This window comes from Mustela erminea, chromosome 3, assembly GCF_009829155.1.
Source record: "Mustela erminea isolate mMusErm1 chromosome 3, mMusErm1.Pri, whole genome shotgun sequence".
NCBI lineage: Eukaryota > Metazoa > Chordata > Mammalia > Carnivora > Mustelidae > Mustela > Mustela erminea.
In genome coordinates, this window is record NC_045616.1 from 131,322,163 (window position 1) to 131,336,873 (window position 14,711).

Consider the following 14,711-nt stretch of genomic DNA (forward strand, 5'->3'; position numbering starts at 1 on the left):
AATATGCAGCATCTGTGCTGCATCCTGATTGCCGTTTGCATGGCGAAACACTTGCCACAAGTAGCCCTGTTATTTAAAGTCAGAAGATAAAGAGGAGGGTGTTACCATTTTGAAGTGTTAACTAATGACCTCCATTCTGCCCACGACCATTCAATCAGTTGGACCCCCTAGTCCTGGCAGTTCAAAGTCAGAGAACAAAGGTAACAAATTCTTAGCTTTATGTTCCAAAGCCGCAGTACGAAAGAGGGACAGAAAATATTTAGAAGATTCAGGTCCTCTCCCTAACACATATACGCAGATTCCCAGACTAGGTAAAGTTCAACAGGGTGAAGGATAGAGAGAAGAGAAATGACAAGAATTGGAGTTTAGACACTAAACAATTTGCCTGGGCAATTCTCTGTGGCATAGAGTATCACATAGGCTAGTGAGAAACAGGGAGCCAATGGGAGCAGAATCAGTGGCTGTATCACAGTTTTGGTGCTCAGAGACATGTCCCTCGGCGCGTACTGAGTGAGAACTAAGTGTACAACATCTGCTCCGAAACCCTGCCTTAGCTGCCCTTCTCGCTGGTTACAGACAGCAGAGGAGTCCAGCAGGAATAATGCCTACATGCTTTCAAAAGACTCAACCCCCATCCTATCTGCCCTATATAAAATCATCTCCCTTTCAATAGCTTAGGAATCTTGTATCTCCCTGAAAGAAAGGGCAGAGGTCTGAGTAACTGATAGTGATACAGGAAGGGGAAGGAAAGAAAACCCGACCTAGGACATGATAGGTGGAATAAGCTCAAGCTCTCCCATCCACCTGGAACAATGCTGGAACAGAGATCAGCTTAGTTCATTAGAAAGCTTAATGTGCTAAAAGGGAAAAAAGTCTGAGTACCACGTGTTACAAATTTCAGTAGATACTCTGTGGAAATTTTTTTTAGAAAAAATATGACAATACTAGTGTTTAAATAATGAAATCCATACTAGGGGTCTTTTGGATGGGAAGACTAAGAGACCCCTCTACAACCAAGCGATGTCACCAGGACCATACTCTTGATTCCTAGAAGACTCTTTTTTTTTTTTTTTAAAGATTTTATTTATTTATTTGACAGACAGAGATCACAAGCAGGTAGAGAGGCAGGCAGAGAGAGAGAGAGGAGGAAGCAGGCTCCCTGCTGAGCAGAGAGCCCGATGTGGGACTCGATCCCAAGACCCTGAGATCATGACCTGAGCCGAAGGCAGAGGCTTAACCCTCTGAGCCACCCAGGCGCCCCCCTAGAAGACTCTTATTTAGTTTGATACAACTATAGATACAAAGCACAAAGTCTCAGGGCATAGAGTAGAGGTCACAGTCAGGAGTATCGGGGGTTGGAAGAAATCAGGACAAATTACTGCAGCCCAGAGGTCTGGAAAGGGATCTAGCCCTGACCACACTGCATTGTCAAAACAAATACCCTGAAAAGATTTTCAAAACATCTCGCCAAATTTACTCTTGTAGCTCTAGTTACAGACTTGACTCCTCTGGGATCAAGAGGGAAAACAGAAAGAAACCAAGCTGATATGTCTAGACCCTAAAATCTCCAAACAAGGGTCAGTCATGCATTTTTGATAGGTGTATGTCAATACTTAACTCTTCTTTAAAAGAGGTCAGCTGAATGCAAGATAATGGAACTCCCATGACTTATTGACTTTGTTGCATCATTAACTAAAATTATTCCTAAGCCAAATGTGACCAATTTCTTTCTTATTATTCACACAGTACCCAATAGACTCTAGCTTCTTGGAATTCTAGATCTCTTAGCAATAATTTAACAGTAATGCCACAATGTCTCATTGTTCTCTAGTGAGAATCATCTCCACGTGATTGTTCCCAAGTCCATTATTCATTCTTTTCCTTTCCTTCTGGCTGTTTCCTTCCCCATGGCAACTCGAAATTATTAAGTTTTCCATACCAAATACAGGTACCAAATACAGGCAAATGGCTAGAAATGGGAAACTGTCCTGTGTCGATCTTGTTTCCTGTATAAATACTCATCAAAGAGTAGACTTCGATTACAACCCATTTCTAGAAATCTGAGATTAGTCTATTGTGTGTTGATTCCATTCAACCAGCGGACTTGCTATTTAAGTATAAAAAGATAAGATACTATATAGTTTTGCAATAATGTTTAAGTATCAATGCCTAATGAATTAGATCACCTAACAATCATGTTCATTAGCTCCAGGTGAAATAAGTGTTACTTTGAAACTATTTTATTCCCCACCTATGAAAGGTTAGTAGTTAAAGAAAGTGACTGGGGACTCACTTAACCTATGAGTATTTGCAATATAAAAATTTTCTCTCAGGTGTAACACTTAGACATGGATTATATTCAGTTAGTAAATACTTACTGAATACTACATCTAAGAAATAGAAAAAACAATATAGATTTCTGCCCCTGAGGAATTTGCAGATTTATAATCTTGGGGGTAGATAATACTTTTAAGTAATCTTATTACAAACCAGTTGCAGCTCTTCATAGGTCACAAGATATTAGAATCTAAAGTCAATTCCTAGGTGGCTAAAAAAAAAATGTAGTCAAAGTATACCTTGAAAATCTCTTAAATTATCCATAATGTATAATATATACATAGCTTAACTTATACTGTTTTTGAATATGCAATGTGTACCTTAATATGAAATATAATAAAGAGCAAACATGCAAAAGTTATTTAGATTGTGTACGTTACACATATTATTTCATATAAAGTAACTGCTATTTGGTTTAAGTGTTTACACCCTAATATAATTTCTTGCGTATACATAGGCATTTATTTATATTATAGCAACATTTTAGAAAATTGGTTGAGGGGCTTTGGCATGATATAAAACACATTACATTTTTTCTTCTTTAATATAATGCAAAATAAATTCCTGATTAGCATTTTCATTCAGAGCTCCTGAGTTTTAGAAATTGTTTCCAGACATTAAGTACAGATGCCAGTGTTTCTCAGTGATAGAAAGGTAGCAATTGAAATGTAATTTCATCAAGTTGATTTCATGAAAACTCTGAGCAGTGCTTCAGGCTAAGGTACGCAGAAACACAGAGGTGCCAAACATCTAGGATACAGTTAATGATAGCACTTTATATGCATAGAGAAGCAGAGAAGCAGGCCTTCACCAGGAAAATTTTAGATCACAGAGTGTTGGGCTAAGAGGCTGAGAATTACCTATTGTGTATTACTGATAGGTAACAGAATGTCTCATTTATATATAATATATAGATATATATTATCTATACCTATATATCTATATCTATCTATCTATCTATCTATCTATCTATCTATATCTATATCTATATATTAATGAGGAATCTAAAAACATCCTTGGGTGAGAGAAGGAGAGTTAACACTAGAAATAATTTGACCAATCTGGTTTCTTTGAAACAAAATGGATTAAAGTCGGTTTAAATCCACAGGTGCCCCCTACTGATGAAAAAAAGATGACAGCACAGAGGGAATACTTGATCAGTTCCTCTGCATCTAGAATAACCATGGATGAAATACTTTTCCTTAGAATGAAATAATAAAAATGTCCTCAAGCAAAGTTCTCCAAAGGTCTAGAACATTATTCTCTGAAAAATAGCCAATATTCAATAAGAAGTATGGTTGGACGGCTGAGACCAAGAGGAGAGATTTCTTCTCTGGTTGTTACAGAATATCAGTTGAGTGATGCAGTAACTCATGGAGAAAGGAAAAGTATAAATCTTCTTTTTAAATACCTTCAAAAATCTGAAAATAGTCTGTAAACATATTTATATCTTTCAAGAAAAGTCAAGTTAGAAGCATTTTAAGAGACTGCAGCTCAAAATATCTCCTAGGTGCTCTCTAGCACCATCATAAAGTATACTTATGAGGCAAATAAAGTTTAGAATTTAAATCCTGAACAAGGGAAACAAGGCAAGATTCTTCTAATTCCCTGGAAAGAGCATCATTATTATACCACATTAGAAGATGTGCCCTCTATGGCATCCTTCATGTTCTCCTGCTGTGTCTCTTCTCCTGACAGTGCCTTCCTCTTCATACTTGATCTCTTTTCTCTAGAAGTGAGAAGGGACATAAGTGGTCCAACATTTAGGGCAGAAGTGATAAAGAAGCATTTTCTTCTCTCCCTTTGCACCAAATTCTCATCTGTTGCTTTTGGCAATTTGGTAACCAGTTTTGAAAAAAACCAGCTCTATGCTCACTGAGATAAATTAATGCCTCTGTTCCTCAGTTTCCATATCTATAAGGTGAAGAGGATGGAATACATGGTCTTTAACATCCCTTCCCATTGTAGATTCAAAGTATTACTTAGAACTGTAGAACTCAAGCAGAGCCAGCTCTTAGAAACCTTCCGTTTTTCTATACCATTAAAAAAAAAAAAAAAAGGAACTGGAATGAAGACTTTTGACTGCTTATGGTTATATTCCATTTTAATTTCTTCTTATTTGAAGTCTGAAAAACAAGCCTACATTTCAGAGACAGATGGAGCTTTAAATTTACACAAGTGACCCATTTTCCAAAACCAAATAATTTTTTTCTGGCCCTAATAATATTTAAACATATATGTGTGATTTTCACGATCTTATATATTCAAGAATTTTTGTTATTTTTGTTGATTATTTGATCCAGTTTCACACATATTATTTTCAACTTTTCAGCTTTAAAAAAAATTTTTTTTAGCTCTCCTAAAAAGACAGAATTCTCTTTACTTCTCAAGGATCCCTGTCATTGTATTTCTACTCTATTCTCTACTAAAAGAACTAAACATTTGTTCTCACACATATTTTTGTTTGCTTTTTCTTTTGTCTTTTACTTAAAAACAATAAGTTAACTTATTGTGAAATTTAAATTTGCCAAAGATATTAAAATAAAATTCTTTAATTAAAAAAAAGACTTCAGCAAGAATGACTACTTCAAATCTATAAGAATGTTTTATATGGTCTGGGTACAGTCTGGTAGGGGCATTAGAGTAAAGGAATAGGTGATAAAACAACCTGCAACTGACCATTTCATAAGTAGGTATTTGTAGAAATATAGAAGTATAGAAAGCCAATAACAAGCAATTGTAAAAACTAGATAGATGGCAAAATACCCAGCTATTGTTTTTGCCACCACACCATACAGTCCCTCTTGTGAAAACTACCACGTTTTCACTTGAAGAATTCTTCCTGCTTCACTCTCAGCCCATGTAATTTGAAGGCTCTGTGGAGCACCTATGTGCCAAATCTGGCCAGTTAAAGCACTGCCTCCTTCAGGCCACAGAGGGTACCAGGATGGGTATGTGAACCAAGACAAAATGAAATATTAAGTCTATCCTTGTCTCACTTCTAAAATGTGTCTAATCCTATTATTATTAAATTCCTTGAAGTTGTAGTTATTTTTTTCTTCTTTGAAAGAACAACTATATTACCTGTTTAATTTATCTCATAAAATTCTTCAAAGGTGAAACGAGTTAATATACAACTTATGAAATGTTTCTAAGCAGGTATTTTAAAAAAGCATATGCAATTATGGCATGCATAATTGAAATCATAAAATACATATCTTACATGTGTCGTGAGATTATAAAAATAAGATATAAATGTGCTTTGGAAAGCAAAATGCAGGAGCACTTGGGTGGCTCAGTGGGTTAAGCCTCTGCCTTCGGCTCAGGTCATGGTCTCAGGGTCCTGGGATCGAGCCCTGCATCGGGCTCTCTGCTCAGCCGGGAGCCTGCTTCCCCCTCTCTCTCTGCTTGCCTCTCTGCCTACTTGTGATCTCTCTCTCTGTCAAATAAATAAATAAAATCTTAAAAAAAAAAAAGAAAGCAAAATGCAATATATAAACACAAGGTGATTGTAATAACAACATACCAGGTTTACTATTAAGAACCAGGGCATGAGTTCACTGAAACCGGGAATAAACTCATATTCTCTGAACCCATTCATCAATTTATTTTTCAAGAATTTACTGAACACCACTATGTGTCAGATACATTCACTGGGGTCACACAAAGGCTATACTGGATATGTGTGTGTATACATATATGTGCGTGTATACATGTATGTGTATGTGTGTATATATATGTGTATATATCCAATATATATATCCAATATATATTACACATACATACACACACATACATATCAAGAAAAAAATGTTACTTAACATACACATGTTCTCCCATCATATATATATAAAAGTAAACAATATCTAAAGGACTACAGCTGTTTATGCCTTCCAAGGAAATTAATCATATCGGGCAAAAAAACCTTGCATAAATATCTGAGTTGGGCAGTCATTAAAGAAAATGTTTTCATTTGAAGTTCCTATTTTTTTATTAATTTCAATCATTCCACATTAATTTGATTTGGTACTCCTGATGCAACCCTGTGCATCAGTGGAATACGATCCATACTTTATAAGTGAGAAAACTAAAACTCAGAAATATTATATGGTATCATTAATTCCTTACAGAGGGAAACCTAAAATCTAGGTCTCTTGATTCTAAGTCTTACAATTTCTGTACTTTTTATTGTACAATGTTTTATAAATTATAGATAAGCCAATATATCCATCTCTGAAATCAAGTAAATTCAAAAACTCTCCCATGGCCCAAAAGGTAGTCAAAATTACAAATTTTTACCTGAATACCTACATTATTTTTTTCTATCATTATTTCTTTTTCTATCAGTGCTAGCCATCAAAATGTTACTCTACAAATGAAGTTATCCATCCCTTTTGCTACTTATCAAGTCATTTAAAAAGTCTAGATTTGTGAGATTATGATTGTTACCTGGTAATGAACTTCAATATCAAACTCTATTCATAAATCATCCGTAAGTAAAGCAAATGAAAAAATGAGACTTGATAAACACTGAGAGTTTTTTACTTAAAATAGAATCAATATTTAATAATAATAATAATGTGTGAAAAAATTAAATTCAAGATTTACTGCATGCCTACTATATACCATGCTTTGTACCACTTTCTGGCAATACGGAAACAAATGGTATCAGTTTAGAGCCATTGGCACAGATTACCTTTTCAGCAGTTTGCTCTTTCAACTAAGGCTATGGCTGGGTTTGCCACAATCTTATTTTAATGTGTGAGCTAATAAACTAAAAATATAGGATACAACCAGTCATTCATTTTTTAAAATAATGCTATTACATAATATTTAAGGGGCACCTGGGTGGATCATTTAGTTAAGCATCTGCCTTCTGCTCAGAGTCCTGGAATCAAGCCCCCAGTTGGACTCTGAACTCAGTGAAGAGTCTGCTGAGATTTTCTCTCTCTTTCCCTCTGTCTCTATCCCTGCTTCTGTTCTCTCTCAAATAAACAAAATCTTAAAAACAATAATATTATCTAAATCCATCAAAAATTGTTCATAATGTGTTTTTACAATTTAAAAAACATTTTAAAAGTTTACAAAATAGTGTTGATGGTGTAATTATTATTTTCTTCTTTCAAGACATGACTCCTGTTGTTGTTTTAATTGATTGTACACTCTGATCTTCAAATTGTTTAATTGGATCAGGTTGTGTTAAGACCTCAAGGTAAATATATTTTAATATATGCAAAGAGAGCTTTATAGAAAATTATCAAAATTATAGTAATCACTTGGCAACCTAATATCTTTCCATTTGCTTCTACAGCAACTTGCTAAGGTCTTAAGGGAATTATGATGGCTAAATTCTGAGCTAAGTTATGTATTAATAGTTATTTTGACTTTAAAACACCACTCTGAGTTTAATTACTTAATCTTATCTAATGTGTTTATTTACACAGAAATCAGTCAGCCTCTTGAGCTATTTCTTGACTGCTGACATCTGAATCTACTTTGTCATCAGCATTTCTTATTAAGGATAGCCAATGATAATAACTAATTAAGTTAAAAGGAGCCTTCAGCATGAGTGAGTTTCATTATGTTCGCTGGCATGATGCTTAATGTTAGTATCAACATAACCTCAATTCTCTCTCTTAAATCATTTAACTTAATTCCACTACAGTAGGGAAATATACTAAAAGGTTTTACGCCTTTGAAATTTGTTCAACTTGTTTTATGATTCATCATATGGTCAATTTTGCTAAACATTCATGTGCATTAAAAGGAAGTTAAATTCTGTCATTGTTGGTTCAGTGTTCTACATAGCTCAGTTAAGTCATTAATTTTGTTGTTTAGATCTTCTGTTTTAATTTTTTTCTGTTAGATAAATTAACTTTAAAACTAGAGTCAACTGATTTTTTATGATTGTATTTATGTATTTTGAAAGAGAGACAGCACAAATGGGAGGCGCAGAGGGAGAGGGAGAGAGAGAATCCCAATTTTAGTACGTGTGCTGACAAAGCAAAAGAGGGAGAGAAAATCCCAAGCAGACTCCACATTGAGTACGGAGCCTGATTCAGGCTCAATCCCAGGACGCTGAGATCATGACCTGAGCTGAAACCAAGAGTCGATGCTTAACCAACTGTGCCACCCGGGGGGCCCCAAGCTAACTGATCTCTAAGAAAATCAGTAGTAGAGTGGAGATAAAGTGAATATTCAAGGTTTTCTCCAAGATCTTTGGTCTGAGCAATGGGAACGGTAAGTGGTAATTACATGAGATAGAGAAGAAAGAAAGGATAGTCACTCTACATGACCTACAGCCTCCTACACAACTGCTGTCAGTATCTCTTTCTCTACCCTGCTACCTATTTCCCAGACCCTGAAGAACTTCATGTGAATGAACATTCAGAGATAATACCGTACTATTTGTACTTAAGATAAGCTAACACCTTCTCACGGTGTTTTCCCATGGCGTGGCCTATGAAAGACGCTGGTCTTCCATCAGACCCAAGAGAAGTGAAAGGGAGCTACCATGTTTCATGAAAACCCTCTGAGAGAATTGTGAATCATTTTATTATATAGAGAGAGTAAAATTACACATAAGCAAGTATTTCATTAATTTATTTGAACATTATATATCCTTAGCATATACCATAGCTTTGAATTCACAGATGCTGCAAAATATAATGAAATGGCACTCAAGCTTGTATAAATGTCAGAGAGGTTTAAGGTAATTTCTCTACAGAAATAGTCCTCACAAGCTCATTCACACCCTTGTTGTACAGTTTTTCATTTCTATAGGATTTCAGCACTTAAACTAAACTCAGAAATTTTAGGACCCTTCAAAAACTGAATATATTTGAGTATGCATAGATAAATATTTCATAAAATCCTCAGAAATAATAATTCAGCTCTCCAGGTCAGGCCATGTCAGATCAACACTGGTAATTCAAAGAATTTGTGATATGTTAGGAACAGAGAAATAAGGTTGAAAGCAGCAATGGCTGCTTTGTTTAAGCAGTGATGGAGCTGATATTTATGATTTCCATTTTATTTTTTTAAGAAAAGTCTTTCTAAACTAACACGTGTGCTAATCTCTAATAAAGACAAGCCTTTTGCCTCCCATTTAGATTGCAATCATAAAGGTCTGGTTTTTCTATAAAAACACTGCTCATTCTTTGTTTACAGTGTATTCATAAACAAATCCCTATGTGTTACTTGTTTCCTTTTCCTAGTTAGAGGGAATGTAGCATGAAACTGAAGTCAGGGATTAAACCTAAATGGATTTAAACTGGAGGACATTTTGTTCTCTATGAAAAGCAGATGACAGTAGCATTCATATTAGGGGAAAAAGCAATGAAAATAGGAAATAAATAAAAATTTACATAAATTTTAGAATTATAGTATATTTTTCTACTCAAAAGCTATATTATTTTCTTGTATGAGATCAACAGAAATACTTAAGAAATCACAATCCTCTGCCTTATATTTAGAACATGTTTGCATTTTTGTGGTGTTATGTCTTCTGAGAGCTAATAACAACATCATAATCTTGGGTCTGCGGACTGTCTTGCCTAGAGTTAACACTTGAGTAAAAGACTAAAGTTCAAAAGGGTCACACAAACATTCCAAACACAATTCTGAGAAAGGGATCATCCCATTGTAGCACCTCACGAATTTAATACATGAATACAAATGATAACATCACATTTTGTTCCCTGGACCAAAGCTCATCAAAGCTCAATTTTTTTTTTTTTTCAGAATGGAAGAAAATGAATAGGAAGCTACATTCCTCCTTAAATAACTCAAGTAGATTCCCTGAAAATGACTAAGTCTTTCCTTGTTTTTATATCTTCCTTCCCCTCTCCCCCATCTCACACACACATCCCTCCAAATGAATTATAGTAAATAGCTTTTTTTTTTTTTTTGCTCTCAATCAAAAAACATAGTAGCTTTGGTTGTTTGTGCCAAACAGTGGAGCCAAGAGGTAACAGACATATAGTTTTGGATGTTTGTGCCAAACAGTGGAGCCAAGAGGTAATAGACATAGGAAAGAGAAATAGACATAGGACAAGAAAATCATCCCAAAATAAATTAGGGCTTTCCAACCACCTGAATATGCTCTAAAATCCTCTTAACTATTCTAAGGATTAGGGACTGCTTATCCCACCTTATATAATGTTTTCTGAATTTACAAAAAAAAAAGTTCAGTTTCAAAAATTTTAACTACCATAACTGATTGCTGTGTTTGAAACATATGTTATAAATCAGTCATGCAGCATTTACTCTTAAAGGAAAAAAGAATCAAAATTTTAAATTTTAAATAGAATATTTTAATTTAGTTGTGTGGGATATAGGGAACAAAGAGAGTTCCAGCTTTTGAACTAAGAATCAAGTAGTAACATCTTTTTTTTTAAGGTTTATTTATTTTGAGAGAAAGAGAGAGGAGTGGCACAGGGAGAGGGTGAGAATTTCAAGTGGATTCCCCCACTGAGCTTGGAGCTAACACAGGGCTCAATCTCATAGACCATGAGATCACGACCTGAGCCAAAATAAAGTGTCAGATGCTTAACTGACTGAGCCACCTAGGTGCCCCTACTTTTCTTATTTATAGTTTAACAGTTGGACTTTTCCTATGAACTAGGGGGCAGCTGATGGCTTATGTCATCTAACTCTTACCACACCAAGTTAGCAAAAGGCTCTCTTTTCTCTTTTGGACAACTAAGGTTAATAATAACAAAAACAGTAATAGCTAAGTTTGACTGAAACCTTACTATTTGAGCTCTTTACTTGAATCAATTAAGTCCTCTCCACGAGCTTATGAAGAATACACTAGTACTATCCATTTAGCCAAAGAAGCTAAGACTCAAAGAAGTCAGGTAACTCTCCCAAGTTAGTAAGCAGAAAAGAATTATAACCCAGGCTGACTTCTTCAAGAGCACTCGTAACCTTTCATCTGCGGAGCCCACAACATTAAGCCTATATCCTTGCACAATTCATCAAAACTGAAATTTTTCTCTTTTCACTCTTTAAATTTTATTTTAAATATGTATCATCCCTTAGCAATTGTAAAAATTCTAGTAAATAAATTTAAGAATAGTTTCTGATGTTGCTTTTCTATTACTAGCTTTGCTTGCATTTGCCTCCCTATACTATTTTTTTCTATGTTGCACCAATCATTGTTATTGGTAACACCCGTAAAGATTTACTCCTAGTGTCTAAAAACATTCATTTAGCAAATATAATGTCTAGGCCTTGTTGAATGAGTCAATAAATACATAAAAAGTTGGATTACTACTAGATTGTGAATGAGATTACCTATCTTGTTAAACTGTATCCTTAAGGCAATGGGAGACAGATTATGTAGTAAGGTAGTGTCATACTCTGATTTGATGCTAAAAATAAAAATCACAAGGGTGGAAGTTTGAAAAAGAGTGAAACTGGATAATCAAGGAAATCAGTTAAGGGGATTTTGCTGCCTTATCTAGGCAAAACATAATAGCAACAGGAATTGAAAGTAGGATAGATAGAAAATCTACTGAAGAGATACTCAAATTGAAGCCACATATTGATAGTAAAGAGGAAAGATGCGAGTACATCTCAAGAACAGAAATCCTTCCATACAGCCCAGGATCACAACACAGGCAGGAACATATCACCACTTGGGGGTTTTCATGCCTGGGAAGAAAGCTGGATAGAAAAAAGAATGTGAGTGTAACCACCCAGAGCTAATTTTTCCTGCCATGAACAGAGATTTAGCAGATCAGGAGATAAAAGTGAAAGTAAGGGCCACTTGTCATCCTCCTACCTGCACTTCAACCTAGCAATACGGGTTTCACTTATCTTCATACACCTCTGGTTAAAAGAGGAATGGAAACCTCTGTTTTTTAGCAGCATAAAAACAGAGGAAGGAAACATGGGGCTATTTTTTTCTTCCTTATAGGAAGTTTCCATAAAATCTCCCTCAGAAAAGATGATCCAAAGGCCAAGAGTAAGTTAGCCTTTGGAGAGTGAGACCTGATGTCCTTGTAATGAAAGAGCAAACACTGTCCAACCACCACAAATGACCATAAGCTACACCCCAAATTCTTGCCATATTTAACATTATTCTTTATTGTAATAATAAGAAAGATAATTTAAGGAAGCTGAGACAACTTATTAACTTGCATAAAAGTTAATTTAAAAGGTTCCTCTTTGTATCTGAATACCTATCAGATTTTTATTCTCAAATTGTTTCTTCCATTTCTAAAGTAAAATACTTAAAAAAACACAAGAATTGACAATATTGAAGACAAAACTGATGGACAACTTATTGTTAGAATCTATTACAAATCCCATGGATAAAAAAAAACTGAGAATCACAACGGATGGTAATCTCAATATTTTCTAATTGTTTGTTGTTTATTCTCTCTCTCCTGCTAGGCTATACTATGAAAATAATAACTATATTAATAATGACAGAGAGGAACAAAGAGAATTAAGTTGGGATTTAGCAGATCATGGGACTCAAAGTACAATATTTAATTATTGAGTCAGATAATTGGATATAAGCTAAAATTTTTAAATTTAAATATAATAGTAGTGAAATTTGAAAATAGGTCATTTACCATTACAGATACTAGAGAAACATATGACATATTTAAAAAAGCATAAAGATAAGAAATGTCCAAGAATTAACAAAAGAATCAAAAAATACAATAGAACAGACATACCTATTGCAACAGTAAATCTGGATAGTTTAAATTCAGTACCATAAAATTGGTTTACCTAAAGAAGATTAGAAAAATGGCACAAGTAAGTCAAAAAGAAAATTGATGAGTGAAGGTATATAGAAAAAGTCAATACAAAGAAAGACATGTGATGACAATAAAATTGGACAAAGAAAAATCAGGTAAATAATTAAATTATATAAGGATCATTCTATATTGATAAAGATTTTGATTAAAAACAAAATGATGGGGCGCCTGGGTGGCTCAGTGGGTTAAGCCGCTGCCTTCGGCTCAGGTCATGATCTCAGGGTCCTGGGATCGAGTCCCGCATCGGGGTCTCTGCTCAGCAGGGAGCCTGCTTCCTCCCCTCTCTCTCTCTGCCTGCCTCTCTGCCTACTTGTGATCTCTCTCTGTAAAATAAATAAATAAAAATTTTTAAAAAATGATGTCTATTATTAAGAATGTTTCTGTACTGGGTCACCTGGGTGGCTCAGTCATTAGGCATCTGCCTTCAGCTCAAGTTATGATCCCAGGGTCCTGGAATCGAGCCCCACATCAGGCTCCCTGCTCGACAGGAAGCCTGGCTTCTCCCTCTCCCACTCCCCCTGCTTCTGTTCCCTCTCTTGCTGTGTCTCTCTCTGTGTCAAAAAAATAAATAAAATCTTTAACAAAAAAAAAAAAAAAAGAGAGAGAGAGAGAATGTTTCTGTAATGGATATACGTTCTCTTACAATAACAAATATGAAAACCAGAATACATTTTAAAAATTGACACAGTCGGTAGTATTAGAAGTTTGTAATACAGTCTCAGCAAATTTAGTATGCAAAAACCAAGCTACTGAGACTATAATTATATATTGATTTATGTTATTTCATGTTATATAGGCAACCCAAGAGTATGTTGCATACTGTAAGTATTATGCTTTTTAAATAAAATACATAATTGTAAAATCAATAAATTTGACCACATGAAATATCAAAGACAAAATTGATAGGAAAATTAGAATAATGTTTAGCATGAATAATACAGAAAGGGAATTGATTTTTGTCAAAAATATAAATTATTATGAGAAATGCAAGCAATCTCATAGAAAAATGAGCAAAGGACTGATAACTCACAGAAGACATACAATTTTTTTTAAATATAAAGAAACTTTAAGTTTGTTATTCATCAAAGATATATAAATTAAATCTGCAGTGAAACTGGAGGATGCCTATTGAATAAATCCAATTTTTAATTACTAAGCCAAGTGAGAATGTCATAGGCTGAGCAGTTTTATATGTTGTTGATGATAAAGCTTTCTGGGAAATAAGTAAAAAAATTGAGACTTATATGTTCAGCATATCTTTGTTATTCACTGAAGGGTATCCCTGTGGAAATTATACAAAGTGCACAAAAAAAGTAAGCATGGAAATCCTCATTTATGAAAACAAAAAATATCTAAAACCCATAATCTCTTAACCGAAATACTTTGGAATTATTTTTTGGAGTTCATTTTTTTGTCTGTACAATGCATAGACTAAGCCCCTGTGAGTTTAGGGGAATACCCCATAATCTATTAATATTTCTGCTGGGAAATATCTTTAAATGGGATACACATAGATACTCATAGATACTCAATAGCCTCACATCAGTTTAAGTAAGTCTTGTCACTAAATTAGATCAGGCCAGCCCAGGTGCCCTC